At 34.2% G+C, this 21,090-nt stretch overlaps 7 non-coding genes across 7 annotated transcripts; all 7 read left to right on the forward strand.

The window, feature by feature from the left end:
* Positions 1-2,372: 2,372 nt before the first annotated feature.
* On the forward strand, positions 2,373-2,444 carry TRNAD-GUC (transfer RNA aspartic acid (anticodon GUC)). The gene has a single exon. It is a non-coding gene; the product is annotated as a tRNA-Asp (tRNA).
* A 1,524-nt stretch (positions 2,445-3,968) lies between these two features.
* Positions 3,969-4,040, forward strand: TRNAD-GUC (transfer RNA aspartic acid (anticodon GUC)). The gene has a single exon. It is a non-coding gene; the product is annotated as a tRNA-Asp (tRNA).
* Positions 4,041-5,063: 1,023 nt separating this feature from the next.
* On the forward strand, positions 5,064-5,135 carry TRNAD-GUC (transfer RNA aspartic acid (anticodon GUC)). Its single transcript has one exon. It is a non-coding gene; the product is annotated as a tRNA-Asp (tRNA).
* A 427-nt stretch (positions 5,136-5,562) lies between these two features.
* On the forward strand, positions 5,563-5,634 carry TRNAD-GUC (transfer RNA aspartic acid (anticodon GUC)). The gene has a single exon. It is a non-coding gene; the product is annotated as a tRNA-Asp (tRNA).
* Positions 5,635-9,779: 4,145 nt separating this feature from the next.
* TRNAD-GUC (transfer RNA aspartic acid (anticodon GUC)) lies at positions 9,780-9,851 on the forward strand. The gene has a single exon. It is a non-coding gene; the product is annotated as a tRNA-Asp (tRNA).
* An 8,389-nt stretch (positions 9,852-18,240) lies between these two features.
* TRNAD-GUC (transfer RNA aspartic acid (anticodon GUC)) lies at positions 18,241-18,312 on the forward strand. The gene has a single exon. It is a non-coding gene; the product is annotated as a tRNA-Asp (tRNA).
* A 2,016-nt stretch (positions 18,313-20,328) lies between these two features.
* Positions 20,329-20,400, forward strand: TRNAD-GUC (transfer RNA aspartic acid (anticodon GUC)). Its single transcript has one exon. It is a non-coding gene; the product is annotated as a tRNA-Asp (tRNA).
* The last annotated feature ends 690 nt before the right edge of the window (positions 20,401-21,090 follow it).

Genomic DNA, 21,090 nt, shown 5'->3' on the forward strand with positions numbered 1-21,090 from the left:
AATTTTTGTGTGGGGAAGCAATTTCAATGTGATGTATTTTTGGATTTTATCACAGGACAAACACCAAAACTAATGAAGAAAATCACTTGAAAACATTTCAGTCGTTTGGAAATACAGGATTTTTCAGTTTTTACAGATGGTATTCTTTTGAGGAAAACATCGAAAACTCGCTGCTGTGTTGTTCTCGTAATTGTAGTGGTGAGTATCCCTGCTTGTCATGCAGGAGACCAGATTTGATTCCCTGATGGGAGGAGTTTTTTTATTTTTAATTGTCGACAATTTCATTTTTTGAATTCCTTATTTTCAATATTTGATAGTTTTGAATCTTTTTCAATGGCACCAACACAAGTTTACAGATCATTTATTTTTAAATGCCGACAATTTTATTTCTAAATTCCTGATTTTCAATGTTTAATATTTTTGAGTCTTCTTCAGTGGCACAATCAAAAGTTTGCAGATCATCACCTTCATAACTGTATCACCTTGAGAACGCTTTTCCAACAGTATCCCCCAAAATGAATGGTTTGCTCAAAAATAAAACTTTCATTTGAAGATAACATTTTGCTTGATTGTCAGAGTGGCTGCATTTTTCGAGAAAGTTTTTGTGTGGGGAAGCAATTTCAATGTGATGTATTTTTGGATTTTATCACAGGACAAACACCAAAACTAATGAAGACAATCACTTGAAAACTTTTGAATCGCTCGGAAATGAAGGATTTTTCAGTTTTTACAGATGGAATTCTTTTGAGGAAAACATGGAAAACAAGCTAATTTGTTGTCCTCGTTAGTATAGTGGTGAGTATCCCTGCTTGTCACGCAGGAGACCACGGTTCGATTCCCTGACGGGGAGTGTTTGTTATTTTTAATTGCTGACAATTTCATTTTTCGAATTCCTTATTTTTAATCATTGATATTTTTGAATCTTCTTCAACGGCACCAACACAAGTTTGCAGATCATCACCTTCTCAATGACTGAATCACTTTGAGATCGTTTTACAACAGTATCCGCTAAAAAGAATGGTTTGCTCAAAAATAAAAGTTTCATTTGAAGAAAACATTTTGCTTGATTGTCAGAGTGGTTGAATTTTTCGAGAAAATTTTTGTGTGCGGAAGCAATTTCAATGTGATGTATTTGTGGATTTTTTCACAGGGCAAACACCACAACGAATGAAGACCATCACTTGAAAACATTTCAGTCGTTTGGAAATACAGGATTTTTCAGTTTTTACAGATGGTATTCTTTTGAGGAAAACATCGAAAACTCGCTGCTGTGTTGTTCTCGTAATTATGGTGGTGAGTATCCCTGCTTGTCATGCAGGAGACCAGGTTTTGATTCCCTGATGGGAGGAGTTTTTTATTTTTAATTGTCGACAATTTCATTTTTTGAATTCCTTATTTTCAATATTTGATATTTTTGAATCTTTTTCAATGGCACCAACACAAGTTTGCAGATCATTTATTTTTAAATGCCGACAATTTTATTTCTAAATTCCTGATTTTCAATGTTAAATATTTTTGATTCTTCTTCAGTGGCACAATCAAAAGTTTGCAGATCATCACCTTCATTACTGAATCACTTTGAGAACGCTTTTCCAACAGTATCCCCCAAAATGAATAATTTGCTCACAAATAAAAGTTTCATTTGAAGAGAACATTTTCCTTGATTGTCAGAGTGGATGAATTTTTCGAGAGAATTTTTGTGTGGGGAAGCAATTTCAATATGATGTATTTGTGGATTTTATCACAGGGCAAACACCGCAACTCATGAAGACAATCATTGTAAAACTTTTGAGTTGCTTGGAAAAAAAGCATTTTTCAGTTTTTACAGATGGTATTCTTTTGAGGAAAAAAATAGAAAATGAACTGATGTGTTGTACTCGTTGGTATCGTGGTGAGTATCCCTGCTTGTCATGCAGGAGACCAGGGTTTGATTCCCTGATGGTGAAAGTTTTTATTTTTAATTGCTGACAATTTCATTTTTTTAATTCCTTATTTTTCATATTTGCTATTTTTGAATCTTCTTCAACGGCACCAACACAAGTTTACAGATCATCACCTTCTTCATTACTGAATCACTTTGAGAACGTTTTTCCAACAGTATCCGCCAAAGAGAATGGTTTGCTCAAAAATAAAACTTTCATTTGAAGAAAACATTTTGCTTGATTGTCAGAGTGGCTGCATTTTTCGAGAAAATTTTTGTGTGGGGAAGCAATTTCAATGTGATGTATTTTTGGATTTTCTCACAGGACAAACACCAAAACTAATGAAGACAATCACTTGAAAACTTTTGAATCGCTCGGAAATGAAGGATTTTTCAGTTTTTACAGATGGAATTCTTTTGAGGAAAACATAGAAAACAAGCTAATGTGTTATCCTCGTTAGTATAGTGGTGAGTATCCCTGCTTGTCACGCAGGAGACCAGGGTTCGATTCCCTGACAGGGAGCGTTTTTTATTTTTAATTGCTGACAATTTCATTTTTTAAATTCCTTGTTTTTAATGTTTAATATTTTTGAGTCTTCTTCAGTGGCACAATCAAAAGTTTGCAGATCATCACCTTCATTACTGTATCACCTTGAGAATGCTTTTCCAACAGTATCTGCCAAAAAAGAATGGTTTGCTCAAAAATAAAACTTTCATTTGAAGAAAACATTTTGCATGATTGGCAGAGTGGCTGCATTTTTCGAGAAAATTTTTGTGTGGGGAAGCAATTTCAATGTGATGTATTTTTGGATTTTGTCACAGGACAAACACCAAAACTAATGAAGACAATCACTTGAAAACTTTTGAATCGCTCGGAAATGAAGGATTTTTCAGTTTTTACAGATGGTATTCTTTTGAGGAAAAAATAGAAAATGAACTAATGTGTTGTTCTCGTAATTATCGTGGTGAGTATCCCTGCTCATCATGCAGGAGACCAGGGTTTGATTCCCTGATGGGGAGAGTTTTTTTATTTTTAATTGCTGACAATTTCATTTTTTTAATTCCTTATTTTTCATATTTGCTATTTTTGAATCTTCTTCAATGGCACCAACACAAGTTTACAGATCATCACCTTCTTCATTACTGAATCACTTTGAGAACGTTTTTCCAACAGTATCCGCCAAAGAGAATGGTTTTCTCACAAATAAAAGTTTCATTTGAAGAAAACATTTTGCTTGATTGCCAGAGTGGCTGAATTTTTTCTGGAAAATTTTTGTGTGGGGAAGCAATTTCAAAGTGATGTATTTGTGGATTTTATCACAGGACAAACACCAAAACGAATGAAGACCATCACTTGAAAACATTTCAGTCGTTTGGAAATCAAGGATTTTTCAGTTTTTACAGATGGTATTCTTTTGAGGAAAACATCGAAAACTCGCTGCTGTGTTGTTCTCGTAATTATCGTGGTGAGTATCCCTGCTTGTCATGCAGGAGACCAGGTTTTGATTCCCTGATGGGGGGGAGTTTTTTATTTTTAATTGACGACAATTTCATTTTTTGAATTCCTTATTTTCAATATTTGATATTTTTCAATCTTCTTAAATGGCACCCACACAAGTTTGCAGATCATTTATTTTTAAATGCCAACAATTTTATTTCTAAATTCCTGATTTTCAATGTTTAATATTTTTGAGTCTTCTTCAGTGGCACAATCAAAAGTTTTCAGATCATCACCTTCATAACTGTTACACCTTGAGAACGCTTTTCCAACAGTATCCCCCAAAATGAATGGTTTGCTCAAAAATAAAACTTTCATTTGAAGAAAACATTTTGCTTGATTGTCAGAGTGGCTGCATTTTTCGAGAAAATTTTTGTGTGGGGAAGCAATTTCAATGTGATGTATTTTTGGATTTTATCACAGGACAAACACCAAAACTAATGAAGACAATCACTCGAAAACTTTTGAATCGCTCGGAAATGAACGATTTTTCAGTTTTTACAGATGGAATTATTTTGAGGAAAACATAGAAAACAAGCTAACGTGTTGTCCTCGTCAGTATAGTGGTGAGTATCCCTGCTTGTCACGCAGGAGACCAGGGTTCGATTCCCTGACGGGGAGCGTTTTTTATTTTTAATTGCTGACAATATCATTTTTTAAATTCCTTATTTTTAATCGTAGATATTTTTGAATCTTCTTCAACGGCACCAAAACAAGTTTGCAGATCATCACCTTCTTCATGACTGAATCACTTTGAGATCGTTTTACAACAGTGTCCGCCAAAAAGAATGGTTTGCTCAAAAATAAAAGTTTCATTTGAAGAAAACATTTTGCTTGATTGTCAGAGTGGGTGAATTTTTCGAGAAAATTTTTGTGTGCGGAAGCAGTTTCAATGTGATGTATTTGTGGATTTTATCACAGGGAAAACACCACAACGAATGAAGACCATCACTTGAAAACATTTCAGTCGTTTGCAAATACAGGATTTTTCAGTTTTTACAGATGGTATTCTTTTGAGGAAAACATCGAAAACTCGCTGCTGTGTTGTTCTCGTAATTATGGTGGTGAGTATCCCTGCTTGTCATGCAGGAGACCAGGTTTTGATTCCCTGATGGGAGGAGTTTTTTATTTTTAATTGTCGACAATTTCATTTTTTGAATTCCTTATTTTCAATATTTGATATTTTTGAATCTTTTTCAATGGCACCAACACAAGTTTACAGATCATTTATTTTTAAATGCCGACAATTTTATTTCTAAATTCCTGATTTTCAATGATTAATATTTTTGATTCTTCTTCAGTGGCACAATCAAAAGTTTGCAGATCATCACCTTCATTACTGAATCACTTTGAGAACGCTTTTCCAACAGTATCCCCCAAAATGAATAATTTGCTCACAAATAAAAGTTTCATTTGAAGAGAACATTTTCCTTGATTGTCAGAGTGGATGAATTTTTCGAGAGAGTTTTTGTGTGGGGAAGCAATTTCAATATGATGTATTTGTGGATTTTATCACAGGGCAAACACCACAACTCATGAAGACAATCATTGGAAAACTTTTGAGTCGCTTGGAAATATAGGATTTTTCAGTTTTTACAGATGGTATTCTTTTGAGGAAAAAATAGAAAATGAGCTGATGTGTTGTCCTCGTTAGTATAGTGGTGAGTATCCCTGCTTGTCACGCAGGAGACCAGGGTTCGATTCCCTGACGGGGAGTGTTTGTTATTTTTAATTGCTGACAATATCATTTTTTAAATTCCTTATTTTTCATATTTGCTATTTTTGAATCTTCTTCAACGGCACCAACACAAGTTTACAGATCATCACCTTCTTCATTACTGAATCACTTTGAGAACGTTTTTCCAACAGTATCCGCCAAAGAGAATGGTTTGCTCAAAAATAAAACTTTCATTTGAAGAAAACATTTTGCTTGATTGTCAGAGTGGCTGCATTTTTCGAGAAAATTTTTGTGTGGGGAAGCAATTTCAATGTGATGTATTTTTGGATTTTATCACAGGACAAACACCAAAACTAATGAAGACAATCACTTGAAAACTTTTGAATCGCTCGGAAATGAAGGATTTTTCAGTTTTTACAGATGGAATTCTTTTGAGGAAAACATAGAAAACAAGCTAATGTGTTGTCCTCGTTAGTATAGTGGTGAGTATCCCTGCTTGTCACGCAGGAGACCAGGGTTCGATTCCCTGACGGGGAGCGTTTTTTATTTTTAATTGTTGACAATTTCCTTTTTTGAATTCCTTATTTTCAATGTTTAATATTTTTGAGTCTTCTTCAGTGGCACAATCAAAAGTTTGCAGATCATCACCTTCATGACTGTATCACCTTGAGAATGCTTTTCCAACAGTATCCACCAAAAAGAATAGTTTGCTCAAAAATAAAACTTTCATTTGAAGAAAACATTTTGCTTGATTGGCAGAGTGGCTGCATTTTTCGAGAAAATTTTTGTGTGGGGAAGCAATTTCAATGTGATGTATTTTTGGATTTTATCACAGGACAAACACCAAAACTAATGAAGACAATCACTTGAAAACTTTTGAATCGCTCGGAAATGAAGGATTTTTCAGTTTTTACAGATGGTATTCTTTTGAGGAAAAAATAGAAAATGAACTAATGTGTTGTCCTCGTTGGTATAGTGGTGAGTATCCCTGCTCATCATGCAGGAGACCAGCGTTTGATTCCCTGATTGGGAGAGTTTTTTATTTTTAATTGCTGACAATTTCATTTTTTTAATTACTTATTTTTCATATTTGCTATTTTTGAATCTTCTTCAACGGCACCAACACAAGTTTACAGATCATCACCTTCTTCATTACTGAATCACTTCGAGAACGTTTTTCCAACAGTATCTGCCAAGGAGAATGGTTTGCTCAAAAATAAAAGTTTCATTTGAAGAAAACATTTTGCTTGATTGTCAGAGTGGGTGAATTTTTCGAGAAAATTTTTGTGTGCGGAAGCAGTTTCAATGTGATGTATTTGTGGATTTTATCACAGGGAAAACACCACAACGAATGAAGACCATCACTTGAAAACATTTCAGTCGTTTGCAAATACAGGATTTTTCAGTTTTTACAGATGGTATTCTTTTGAGGAAAACATCGAAAACTCGCTGCTGTGTTGTTCTCTTTGGTATAGTGTTGAGTATCCCCGCTTGTCACGCAGGAGACCAGGGTTCGATTCCCTGATGGGGAGAGCTTGTTGTTTTTAATTGACGACAATTTCATTTATTGAGTTCTTTATTTTCAAAATTTGATGTTTTTGAATCTTCTTCAGTGGCACCAACACAAGTTCGCAGATTATTTTTTTAAATGCCGACAATTTTATTTCAAAATTCCTGATTTTCAATGTTTTATATTTTTGAGTCTTCTTCAGAGGCACAATCAAAAGTTTGCAGATAATCACCTTCATGACTGAATCACCTTGAGAACGCTTTTCCAACAGTATCCGCCAAAAAGAGTGGTTTTCTCACAAATAAAAGTTTCATTTGAAGAAAACATTTTGCTTGATTGCCAGAGTGGCTGAATTTTTTTCTGGAAAATTTTTGTGTGGGGAAGCAATTTCAAAGTGATGTATTTGTGGATTTTATCACAGGGAAATCACCAAAACTAATGAAGACAATCACTTGAAAACATTTCAGTCATTTGGACATCAAGGATATTTCAGTTTTTACAGATGGTATTCTATTTGAGGAAAACATCGAAAACTCGCTGCTGTGTTGTTCTCGTAATTGTATAGTGGTGAGTATCCCTGCTCATCATGCAGGAGACCAGGGTTTGATTCCCTGATAGGGAGAGTTTTTTATTTTTAATTGCTGACAATTTCATTTTTTTAATTCCTTATTTTTCAATATTTGCTATTTTTGAATCTTCTTTGGCACCAACACAAGTTTGCAGGCACAATTTTATTTCTAAACACAAGTTTACAGATCATCACCTTCTTCATTACTGAATCACTTTGAGAACGTTTTTCCAACAGTATCCGCCAAAGAGAATGGTTTGCTCAAAAATAAAAGTTTCATTTGAAGAAAACATTTTGCTTGATTGTCAGAGTGGCTGCATTTTTCGAGAAAATTTTTGTGTGGGGAAGCAATTTCAATGTGATGTATTTTTGGATTTTATCACAGGACAAACACCAAAACTAATGAAGACAATCACTTGAAAACTTTTGAATCGCTCGGAAATGAAGGATTTTTCAGTTTTTACAGATGGTATTCTTTTGAGGAAAAAATAGAAAATGAACTAATGTGTTGTCCTTGTTGGTATAGTGGTGAGTATCCCTGCTTGTCAGGCAGGAGACCAGGGTTCGATTCCCTGATGGGGAGCGTTTTTTTTATTTTTAATTGTTGACAATATCATTTTTTGAATTCCTTATTTTTAATAATTGATATTTTTGAATCTTCTTCAACGGCACCAACACAAGTTTGCAGATCATCACCTTCTCAATGACTGAATCACTTTGAGATCGTTTTACAACAGTATCCGCTAAAAAGAATGGTTTGCTCAAAAATAAAAGTTTCATTTGAAGAAAACATTTTGCTTGATTGTCAGAGTGGTTGAATTTTTCGAGAAAATTTTTGTGTGCGGAAGCAATTTCAATGTGATGTATTTGTGGATTTTTTCACAGGGCAAACACCACAACGAATGAAGACCATCACTTGAAAACATTTCAGTCGTTTGGAAATACAGGATTTTTCAGTTTTTACAGATGGTATTCTTTTGAGGAAAACATCGAAAACTCGCTGCTGTGTTGTTCTCGTAATTATCGTGGTGAGTATCCCTGCTTGTCATGCAGGAGACCAGGTTTTGATTCCCTGATGGGAGGAGTTTTTTATTTTTAATTCTCGACAATTTCATTTTTTGAATTCCTTCTTTTCAATATTTGATATTTTTGAATCTTTTTCAATGGCACCAACACAAGTTTACAGATCATTTATTTTTTAAATGCCGACAATTTTATTTCTAAATTCCTGATTTTCAATGTTTAATATTTTTGAGTCTTCTTCAGTGGCACAATCAAAAGTTTGCAGATCATCACCTTCATTACTGAATCACTTTGAGAACGCTTTTCCAACAGTATCCGCCAAAAAGAATGGTTTTCTCAAAAATAAAAGTTTCATTTGAAGAAAACATTTTGCTTGATTGTCAGAGTGGCTGAATTTTTCTGGAAAATTTTTGAGTGGGGAAGCAATTTCAATGTGATGTATTTGTGGATCTTTTCACAGGGCTCACACCAAAACTCATGAAGACAATCACTTGAAAACTTTTGAGTCGCTCGGAAATGAAGGATTTTTCAGTTTTTACAGAAGGAATTCTTTCGAGGAAAACACAGAAATTTTGATGATGTGTTGTCCTCGTTCGTGCAGTGGTGAGTGTCCATGCTTGTCATGCAGGAGAGCAGTATTTGATACCCTGATGGTGAAAGTTTTTATTTTTAATTGCTGACAATTTCATTTTTTTAATTCCTTATTTTTCATATTTGATATTTTTGAGTCTTCTTCAACTGCACCAACACAAGTTTGCAGATCATCACCTTCTTCATTCCTGAATCATTTTGAGAACGCTTTTCCAACAGTGTCCGCAAAAAAGAATGGTTTTCTCAAAAATAAAAGTTTCATTTGAAGAAAACATTTTGCTTGATGGTCAGAGTGGGTGAATTTTACGAGAAATTTTTTGTGAAGGGAAGCAATTTCAATGTGATGTATTTGTGGATTTTTTCACAGGGCAAACACCACAACGAATGAAGACCATCACTTGAAAACATTTCAGTCGTTTGGAAATACAGGATTTTTCAGTTTTTACAGATGGTATTCTTTTGAGGAAAAAATCGAAAATGAACTGATGTTTTGTCCTCGTTTGTTTCGTGGTGAGTCTCCCTGCTCATCATGCAGGAGACCAGGGTTTGATTCCCTGATGGGGAGAGTTTTTTATTTTTAATTGCTGACAATTTCATTTTTTTAATTCCTTATTTTTCATATTTGCTATGTTTGAATCTTCTTCAACGGCACCAACACAAGTTTACAGATCATCACCTTCTTCATTACTGAATCACTTTGAGAACGTTTTTCCAACAGTATCCGCCAAAGAGAATGGTTTGCTCAAAAATAAAACTTTCATTTGAAGAAAACATTTTCCTTGATTGTCAGAGTGGCTGCATTTTTCGAGAAAATTTTTTTGGGGAAGCAATTTCAATGTGATGTATTTTTGGATTTTATCACAGGACAAACACCAAAACTAATGAAGACAATCACTTGAAAACTTTTGAATCGCTCGGAAATGAAGGATTTTTCAGTTTTTACAGATGGAATTCTTTTGAGGAAAACATAGAAAACAAGCTAATGTGTTGTCCTCGTTAGTATAGTGGTGAGTATCCCTGCTTGTCACGCAGGAGACCAGGGTTCGATTCCCTGACGGGGAGCGTTTTTTATTTTTAATTGTTGACAATTTCATTTTTTGAATTCCTTATTTTCAATGTTTAATATTTTTGAGTCTTCTTCAGTGGCACAATCAAAAGTTTGCAGATCATCACCTTCATTACTGTATCACCTTGAGAATGCTTTTCCAACAGTATCCGCCAAAGAGAATGGTTTTCTCACAAATAAAAGTTTCATTTGAAGAAAACATTTTGCTTGATTGCCAGAGTGGCTGAATTTTTTCTGGAAAATTTTTGTGTGGGGAAGCAATTTCAATGTGATGTATTTTTGGATTTTATCACAGGACAAACACCAAAACTAATGAAGACAATCACTTGAAAACTTTTGAATCGCTCAGAAATGAAGGATTTTTCAGTTTTTACAGATGGTATTCTTTTGAGGAAAAAATAGAAAATGAGCTGTTTTGTCCTTGTTTGTATAGTGGTGAGTATCCCTGCTCATCATGCAGGAGACCAGGGTTTGATTCCCTGATGGGGAGAGTTTTTTATTTTTAATTGCTGACAATTTCATTTTTTTAATTCCTTATTTTTCATATTTGCTATGTTTGAATCTTCTTCAATGGCACCAACACAAGTTTACAGATCATCACCTTCTTCATTACTGAATCACTTTGAGAACGTTTTTCCAACAGTATCCGCCAAAGAGAATGGTTTGCTCAAAAATAAAACTTTCATTTGAAGAAAACATTTTCCTTGATTGTCAGAGTGGCTGCATTTTTCGAGAAAATTTTTGTGTGGGGAAGCAATTTCAATGTGATGTATTTTTGGATTTTATCACAGGACAAACACCAAAACTAATGAAGACAATCACTTGAAAACTTTTGAATCGCTCGGAAATGAAGGATTTTTCAGTTTTTACAGATGGAATTCTTTTGAGGAAAACATAGAAAACAAGCTAATGTGTTGTCCTCGTTAGTATAGTGGTGAGTATCCCTGCTTGTCACGCAGGAGACCAGGGTTCGATTCCCTGACACGGAGTGTTTTTTTATTTTTAATTGCTGACAATTTCATTTTTTGAATTCCTTATTTTTAATCATTGATATTTTTGAATCTTCTTCAACAGCACCCACACAAGTTTGCAGATCATCACCTTCTTCATGACTGAATCACTTTGAGATCGTTTTACAACAGTATCCGCTAAAAAGAATGGTTTGCTCAAAAATAAAAGTTTCATTTGAAGAAAACATTTTGCTTGATTGTCAGAGTGGTTGAATTTTTCGAGAAAATTTTTGTGTGCGGAAGCAATTTCAATGTGATGTATTTGTGGATTTTTTCACAGGGCAAACACCACAACGAATGAAGACCATCACTTGAAAACATTTCAGTCGTTTGGAAATACAGGATTTTTCAGTTTTTACAGATGGTATTCTTTTGAGGAAAACATCGAAAACTCGCTGCTGTGTTGTTCTCGCAATTATGGTGGTGAGTATCCCTGCTTGTCATGCAGGAGACCAGGTTTTGATTCCCTGATGGGGGGAGTTTTTTTATTTTTAATTGTCGACAATTTCATTTTTTGAATTCTTTATTTTCAATATTTGATATTTTTGAATCTTCTTAAATGGCACCAACACAAGTTTGCAGATCATTTATTTTTAAATGCCAACAATTTTATTTCTAAATTCCTGATTTTCAATGTTTAATATTTTTGAGTCTTCTTCAGTGGCACAATCAAAAGTTTGCAGATCATCACCTTCATTACTGAATCACTTTGAGAACGCTTTTCCAACAGTATCCCCCAAAATGAATGGTTTGCTCATAAATAAAAGTTTCATTTGAAGAGAACATTTTCCTTGATTGTCAGAGTGGATGAATTTTTCGAGAGAATTTTTGTGTGGGGAAGCAATTTCAATATGATGTATTTGTGGATTTTATCACAGGGCAAACACCACAACTCATGAAGACAATCATTGGAAAACTTTTGAGTCGCTTGGAAATATAGGATTTTTCAGTTTTTACAGATGGTATTCTTTTGAGGAAAAAATAGAAAATGAGCTGATGTGTTGTCCTCGTTAGTATAGTGGTGAGTATCCCTGCTTGTCACGCAGGAGACCAGGGTTCGATTCCTTGACACGGAGTGTTTTTTTATTTTTAATTGCTGACAATTTCATTTTTTGAATTCTTTATTTTCAATATTTGATCTTTTTGAATCATCTTCAGTGGCACCAACACAAGTTTGCAGATCATCACCTTCTTCATTACTGAATCACTTTGAGAACGTTTTTCCAACAGTATCCGCCAAAGAGAATGGTTTGCTCAAAAATAAAACTTTCATTTGAAGAAAACATTTTCCTTGATTGTCAGAGTGGCTGCATTTTTCGAGAAAATTTTTGTGTGGGGAAGCAATTTCAATGTGATGTATTTTTGGATTTTATCACAGGACAAACACCAAAACTAATGAAGACAATCACTTGAAAACTTTTGAATCGCTCGGAAATGAAGGATTTTTCAGTTTTTACAGATGGAATTCTTTTGAGGAAAACATAGAAAACAAGCCAATGTGTTGTCCTCATTAGTATAGTGGTGAGTATCCCTGCTTGTCACGCAGGAGACCAGGGTTCGTTTCCCTGACGGGGAGCGTTTTTTATTTTTAATTGTTGACAATTTCATTTTTTGAATTCCTTATTTTCAATGTTTAATATTTTTGAGTCTTCTTCAGTGGCACAATCAAAAGTTTGCAGATCATCACCTTCATGACTGTGTCACGTTGAGAATGCTTTTCCAACAGTATCCGCCAAAAAAGAATGGTTTGCTCAAAAATAAAACTTTCATTTTAAGAAAACATTTTGCTTGATTGGCAGAGTGGCTGCATTTTTCGAGAAAATTTTTGTGTGGGGAAGCAATTTCAATGTGATGTATTTTTGGATTTTATCACAGGACAAACACCAAAACTAATGAAGACAATCACTTGAAAACTTTTGAATCGCTCGGAAATGAAGGATTTTTCATTTTTTACAGATGGAATTCTTTTGAGGAAAACATAGAAAAGGAAGTAATGTGTTGTCGTCGTTAGTATAGTGGTGAGTATCCTTGCTTGTCATGCAGGAGACCAGGGTTTGATTCCCTGATGGGGAGAGTTTTTTATTTTTAATTGCTGACAATTTCATTTTTTTAATTCCTTATTTTTCATATTTGCTATGTTTGAATCTTCTTCAATGGCACCAACACAAGTTTACAGATCATCACCTTCTTCATTACTGTATCACCTTGAGAATGCTTTTCCAACAGTATCCGCCAAAGAGAATGGTTTTCTCACAAATAAAAGTTTCATTTGAAGAAAACATTTTGCTTGATTGCCAGAGTGGCTGAATTTTTTCTGGAAAATTTTTGTGTGGGGAAGCAATTTCAAAGTGATGTATTTGTGGATTTTATCACAGGGAAATCACAACAACTCATGACAATCACTTGAAAACATTTCATTCGTTTGGAAATCAAGGATTTTTCAGTTTTTACAGATGGTATTCTTTTGAGGAAAACATCGAAAACTCGCTGCTGTGTTGTTCTCGTAATTATCGTGGTGAGTATCCCTGCTTGTCATGCAGGAGACCAGGTTTTGATTCCCTGATGGGGGGGAGTTTTTTATTTTTAATTGTCGACAATTTCATTTTTTGAATTCCTTATTTTCAATATTTGATATTTTTGAATCTTCTTAAATGGCACCAACACAAGTTTGCAGATCATTTATTTTTAAATGCCAACAATTTTATTTCTAAATTCCTGATTTTCAATGTTTAATATTTTTGAGTCTTCTTCAGTGGCACAATCAAAAGTTTGCAGATCATCACCTTCATAACTGTATCACCTTGAGAACGCTTTTCCAACAGTATCCCCCAAAATGAATGGTTTGCTCATAAATAAAAGTTTCATTTGAAGAGAACATTTTCCTTGATTGTCAGAGTGGATGAATTTTTCGAGAGAATTTTTGTGTGGGGAAGCAATTTCAATATGATGTATTTGTGGATTTTATCACAGGACAAACACCAAAACTAATGAAGACAATCACTTGAAAACTTTTGAATCGCTCGGAAATGAAGGATTTTTCAGTTTTTACAGAAGGTATTCTTTTTAGGAAAACATAGAAATTTAGCTGTTGTGTTATCCTCGTTAGTATAGTGGTGAGTATCCTGCTTCTCATGCAGGAGACCAGGGTTCGATTCCCTGATGGCAAGAGTTCTTATATTTTAAAATGCTGACAATTTCGTTTTTTGAATTCCTTATTTTCAACATTTGATCTTTTTGAATCTTCTTCAATGGCACCAACACAAGTTTGCAGATCATCACCTTCTTCATGACAGAATCACTTTGAGAACTTTTTTCCAACAGTGTCCACCAAAAATATGGTTTGCTCATAAATAAATGATTCCTTTGAAGAGAACATTTTGCTTGATTGTCAGAGTGGCTGAATTTTTTCTGGACAATTTTTGTGTGGGGAAGCAATTTCAAAGTGATGTATTTGTGGATTTTATCACAGGACAAACACCACAACGAATGAAGACCATCACTTGTAAACATTTCAGTCGTTTGGAAATACAGGATTTTTCAGTTTTTACAGATGGTATTCTTTTGAGGAAAACATCGAAAACTCGCTGCTGTGTTGTTCTCGTAATTATGGTGGTGAGTATCCCTGTTGTCATGCAGGAGACCAGGTTTTGATTCCCTGATGGGAGGAGTTTTTTATTTTTAATTGTCGACAATTTCATTTTTTGAATTCCTTATTTTCAATATTTGATATTTTTGAATCTTTTTCAATGGCACCAACACAAGTTTACAGATCATTTATTTTTAAATGCCGACAATTTTATTTCTAAATTCCTGATTTTCAATGATTAATATTTTTGATTCTTCTTCAGTGGCACAATCAAAAGTTTGCAGATCATCACCTTCATTACTGTTTCACCTTTAGAATGCTTTTCCAACAGTATCTGCCAAAATGAATGGTTTGCTCACAAGAAGTTTCATTTGAAGAGAAATTTTATTCGATTGTCAGAGTGGCTGAATTTTTCCAGAAAATTTTTGTGTGGGGAAGCAATTTCAATATGATGAATTTGTGGATTTTTTCACAGGGCAAACACCACAACGAATGAAGACCATCACTTGAAAACATTTCAGTCGTTTGGAAATACAGGATTTTTCAGTTTTTACAGATGGTATTCTTTTGAGGAAAAAATAGAAAATGAACTGATGTTTTGTCCTCTTTTGTTTCGTGGTGAGTATCCCTGCTCATCATGCAGGAGACCAGGGTTTGATTCCCTGATGGGGAGAGTTTTTTATTTTTAATTGCTGACAATTTCATTTTTTTAATTCCTTATTTTTCATATTTGCTATGTTTGAATCTTCTTCAACGGCACCAATACAAGTTTACAGATCATCACCTTCTTCATTACTGAATCACTTTGAGAACGTTTTTCCAACAGTATCCGCCAAAGAGAATGGTTTGCTCAAAAATAAAACTTTCATTTGAAGAAAACATTTTGCTTGATTGTCAGAGTGGCTGCATTTTTCGAGAAAATTTTTGTGTGGGGAAGCAATTTCAATGTGATGTATTTTTGGATTTTATCACAGGACAAACACCAAAACTAATGAAGACAATCACTTGAAAACTTTTGAATCGCTCGGAAATGAACGATTTTTCAGTTTTTACAGATGGAATTCTTTTGAGGAAAACATAGAAAACAAGCTAATTTGTTGTCCTCGTTAGTATAGTGGTGAGTATCCCTGCTTGTCACGCAGGAGACCAGCGTTCGATTCCCTGATGGGGAGCGTTTTTTTCGTTTTAATTGCTGACAATATCATTTTTTGAATTCCTTATTTTCAATGTTTAAAAATTTTTGAGTCTTCTTCAGTGGCACAATCAAAAGTTTGCAGATCATCACCTTCATTACTGTATCACCTTTAGAATGCTTTTCCAACAGTATCCACCAAAAAGAATAGTTTGCTCAAAAATAAAACTTTCATTTGAAGAAAACATTTTGCTTGATTGGCAGAGTGGCTGCATTTTTCGAGAAAATTTTTGTGTGGGGAAGCAATTTCAATGTGATGTATTTTTGGATTTTATCACAGGACAAACACCAAAACTAATGAAGACAATCACTTGAAAACTTTTGAATCGCTCGGAAATGAAGGATTTTTCAGTTTTTACAGATGGTATTCTTTTGAGGAAAAAATAGAAAATGAACTAATGTGTTGTCCTTGTTGGTATAGTGGTGAGTATCCCTGCTCATCATGCAGGAGACCAGGGTTTGATTCCCTGATGGGGAGAGTTTTTTATTTTTAATTGCTGACAATTTCATTTTTTTAATTCCTTATTTTTCATATTTGCTATGTTTGAATCTTCTTCAATGGCACCAACACAAGTTTACAGATCATCACCTTCTTCATTACTGAATCACTTTGAGAACGTTTTTCCAACAGTATCCGCCAAAGAGAATGGTTTTCTCACAAATAAAAGTTTCATTTGAAGAAAACATTTTGCTTGATTGCCAGAGTGGCTGAATTTTTTTCTGGAAAATTTTTGTGTGGGGAAGCAATTTCAAAGTGATGTATTTGTGGATTTTATCACAGGGAAATCACAACAACTCATGACAATCACTTGAAAACATTCAATTCGTTTGGAAATACAGGATTTTTCAGTTTTTACAGATGGTATTCTTTTGAGGAAAACATCGAAAACTCGCTGCTGTGTTGTTCTCGTAATTATCGTGGTGAGTATCCCTGCTTGTCATGCAGGAGACCAGGTTTTGATTCCCTGATGGGGGGGAGTTTTTTATTTTTAATTGTCGACAATTTCATTTTTTGAATTCCTTATTTTCAATATTTGATATTTTTGAATCTTTTTCAATGTCACCAACACAAGTTTGCAGATCATTTATTTTTAAATGTCGACAATTTTATTTCTAAATTCCTGATTTTCAATGTTTAATATTTTTGAGTCTTCTTCAGTGGCACAATCAAAAGTTTGCAGATCATCACCTTCATGACTGTGTCACGTTGAGAATGCTTTTCCAACAGTATCCACCAAAAAAGAATGGTTTGCTCAAAAATAAAACTTTCATTTTAAGAAAACATTTTGCTTGATTGGCAGAGTGGCTGCATTTTTCGAGAAAATTTTTGTGTGGGGAAGCAATTTCAATGTGATGTATTTTTGGATTTTATCACAGGACAAACACCAAAACTAATGAAGACAATCACTTGAAAACTTTTGAATCGCTCGGAAATGAAGGATTTTTCAGTTTTTACAGATGGAATTCTTTTGAGGAAAACATAGAAAACAAGCTAATGTGTTATCCTCGTTAGTATAGTGGTGAGTATCCCTGCGTGTCATGCAGGAGACCAGGGTTCGATTCCCTGAGAGGAAGTGGTTTTTTATTTTTAATTGCTGACAATATCATTTTTTAAATTCCTTATTTTTAATCGTAGATATTTTTGAATCTTCTTCAACGGCACCAAAACAAGTTTGCAGATCATCACCTTCTTCATGACTGAATCACTTTGAGATCGTTTTACAACAGTGTCCGCCAAAAAGAATGGTTTGCTCAAAAATAAAAGTTTCATTTGAAGAAAACATTTTGCTTGATTGTCAGAGTGGTTGAATTTTTCGAGAAAATTTTTGTGTGCGGAAGCAATTTCAATGTGATGTATTTGTGGATTTTTTCACAGGGCAAACACCACAACGAATGAAGACCATCACTTGAAAACATTTCAGTCGTTTGGAAATACAGGATTTTTCAGTTTTTACAGATGGTATTCTTTTGAGGAAAACATCGAAAACTCGCTGCTGTGTTGTTCTCGTAATTATGGTGGTGAGTATCCCTGCTTGTCATGCAGGAGACCAGGTTTTGATTCCCTGATGGGAGGAGTTTTTTATTTTTAATTGTCGACAATTTCATTTTTTGAATTCCTTATTTTCAATATTTGATATTTTTGAATCTTCTTCAGTGGCACCAACACAAGTTCGCAGATTATTTTTTTAAATGCCGACAATTTTATTTCTAAATTCCTGATTTTCAATGTTTTATATTTTTGAGTCTTCTTCAGTGGCACAATCAAAAGTTTGCAAATCATCACCTTCATTACTGAATCACTTTGAGATCGCTTTTCCGAGAGTATCCCCCAAAATGAATGGTTTGCTCATTACTAAAAGTTTAATTTGAAGAGAACATTGTCCTTGATTTTCAGAGTGGATGAATTTTTCGAGAGAATTTTTGTGTGGGGAAGCAATTTCAATATGATGTATTTGTGGATTTCATCACAGGGCAAACACCACAACTCATGAAGACAATCATTGGAAAACTTTTGAGTCGCTTGGAAATATAGGATTTTTCAGTTTTTACAGATGGTATTCTTTTGAGGAAAAAATAGAAAATGAGCTGATGTGTTGTCCTCGTTAGTATAGTGGTGAGTATCCCCGCTTGTCACGCAGGAGACCAGGGTTCGATTCCCTGACGGGGAGAGTTTGTTATTTTTAATTGACGAAAATTTCATTTTTTGAGTTCTTTATTTTCAAAATTTGATGTTTTTGAATCTTCTTCAGTGGCACCAACACAAGTTTGCAGATAATCACCTTCATGACTGAATCACCTTGAGAACGCTTTTCCAACAGTATCCGCCAAAGAGAATGGTTTCCCTCAAAAATAAAACTTTCATTTGAAGAAAACATTTTGCTTGATTGTCAGAGTGGCTGCATTTTTCGAGAAAATTTTTGTGTGGGGAAGCAATTTCAATGTGATGTATTTTTGGATTTTATCACAGGACAAACACCAAAACTAATGAAGACAATCACTTGAAAACTTTTGAATCGCTCGGAAATGAAGGATTTTTCAGTTTTTACAGATGGAATTCTTTTGAGGAAAACATAGAAAACAAGCTAACATGTTGTCCTCGTTAGTATAGTGGTGAGTATCCCTGCTTGTCACGCAGGAGACCAGGTTTTGATTCCCTGATGGGAGGAGTTTTTTTATTTTTAATTGTCGACAATTTCATTTTTTGAATTCCTGATTTTCAATGTTTAATATTTTTGAGTCTTCTTCAGTGGCACAATCAAAAGATTGCAGATCATCACCTTCATTACTGTGTCATGTTGAGAATGCTTTTCCAACAGTATCCGCCAAAAAAGAATGGTTTGCTCAAAAATAAAACTTTCATTTGAAGAAAACATTTTGCTTGATTGCCAGAGTGGCTGAATTTTTTCTGGAAAATTTTTGTGTGGGGAAGCAATTTCAATGTGATGTATTTTTGGATTTTATCACAGGACAAACACCAAAACTAATGAAGACAATCACTTGAAAACTTTTGAATCGCTCAGAAATGAAGGATTTTTCAGTTTTTACAGATGGTATTCTTTTGAGGAAAAAATAGAAAATGAGCTGTTTTGTCCTTGTTTGTATAGTGGTGAGTATCCCTGCTCATCATGCAGGAGACCAGGGTTTGATTCCCTGATGGGGAGAGTTTTTTATTTTTAATTGCTGACAATTTCATTTTTTTAATTCCTTATTTTTCATATTTGCTATGTTTGAATCTTCTTCAATGGCACCAACACAAGTTTACAGATCATCACCTTCTTCATTACTGAATCACTTTGAGAACGTTTTTCCAACAGTATCCGCCAAAGAGAATGGTTTTCTCACAAATAAAAGTTTCATTTGAAGAAAACATTTTGCTTGATTGCCAGAGTGGCTGAATTTTTTCTGGAAAATTTTTGTGTGGGGAAGCAATTTCAAAGTGATGTATTTGTGGATTTTATCACAGGGAAATCACAACAACTCATGACAATCACTTGAAAACATTTCATTCGTTTGGAAATCAAGGATTTTTCAGTTTTTACAGATGGTATTCTTTGGAGGAAAACATCGAAAACTCGCTGCTGTGTTGTTCTCGTAATTATCGTGGTGAGTATCCCTGCTCATCATGCAGGAGACCAGGGTTTGATTCCCTGATAGGGAGAGTTTTTTTATTTTTAATTGTCGACAATTTCATTTTTTGAATTCCTTATTTTCAATATTTGATATTTTTGAATCTTCTTAAATGGCACCAACACAAGTTTGCAGATCATTTATTTTTAAATGCCAACAATTTTATTTCTAAATTCCTGATTTTCAATGTTTAATATTTTTGAGTCTTCTTCAGTGGCACAATCAAAAGTTTGCAGATCATCACCTTCATTACTGAATCACTTTGAGAACGCTTCTCCAACAGTATCCCCCAAAATGAATGGTTTGCTCATAAATAAAAGTTTCATTTGAAGAGAACATTTTCCTTGATTGTCAGAGTGGATGAATTTTTCGAGAAAATTTTTGTGTGGGGAAGCAATTTCAATGTGATGTATTTTTGGATTTTATCACAGGACAAACACCAAAACTAATGAAGACAATCATTGGAAAACTTTTGAGTCGCTTGGAAATATAGGATGTTTCAGTTTTTACAGATGGTATTCTTTTGAGGAAAAAATAGAAAAGGAGCTGATGTATTGTCCTCGTTAGTATAGTGGTGAGTATCCCTGCTTGTCACGCAGGAGACCAGGGTTCGATTCCCTGACGGGGAGAGTTTGTTATTTTTAATTGACGAAAATTTCATTTTTTGAGTTCTTTATTTTCAAAATTTGATCTTTTTGAATCATTTTCAGCGGCACCAACACAAGTTTGCAGATCATCACCTTCATAACTGGATCACTTTGAGAACGTTTTCCAACAGCATCTGCCATAAAGAATGATTTGCTCATAAATAAAAGTTTCATTTGAAGAGAACATTTTCCTTGATTGTCAGAGTGGATGAATTTTTCGAGAGAATTTTTGTGTGGGGAAGCAATTTCAATATGAAGTATTTGTGGATTTTATCACAGGACAAACACCACAACGAATGAAGACCATCACTTGTAAACATTTCAGTCGTTTGGAAATACAGGATTTTTCAGTTTTTACAGATGGTATTCTTTTGAGGAAAACATCGAAAACTCGCTGCTGTGTTGTTCTCGTAATTATGGTGGTGAGTATCCCTGTTGTCATGCAGGAGACCAGGTTTTGATTCCCTGATGGGAGGAGTTTTTTATTTTTAATTGTCGACAATTTCATTTTTTGAATTCCTTATTTTCAATATTTGATATTTTTGAATCTTTTTCAATGGCACCAACACAAGTTCGCAGATTATTTTTTTAAATGCCGACAATTTTATTTCTAAATTCCTGATTTTCAATGTTTTATATTTTTGAGTCTTCTTCAGTGGCACAATCAAAAGT

This window comes from Eptatretus burgeri, chromosome 3, assembly GCF_056783735.1.
Source record: "Eptatretus burgeri isolate ZD-2024b chromosome 3, Ebu_testis_v1, whole genome shotgun sequence".
In the NCBI taxonomy this organism is placed as follows: domain Eukaryota; kingdom Metazoa; phylum Chordata; class Myxini; order Myxiniformes; family Myxinidae; genus Eptatretus; species Eptatretus burgeri.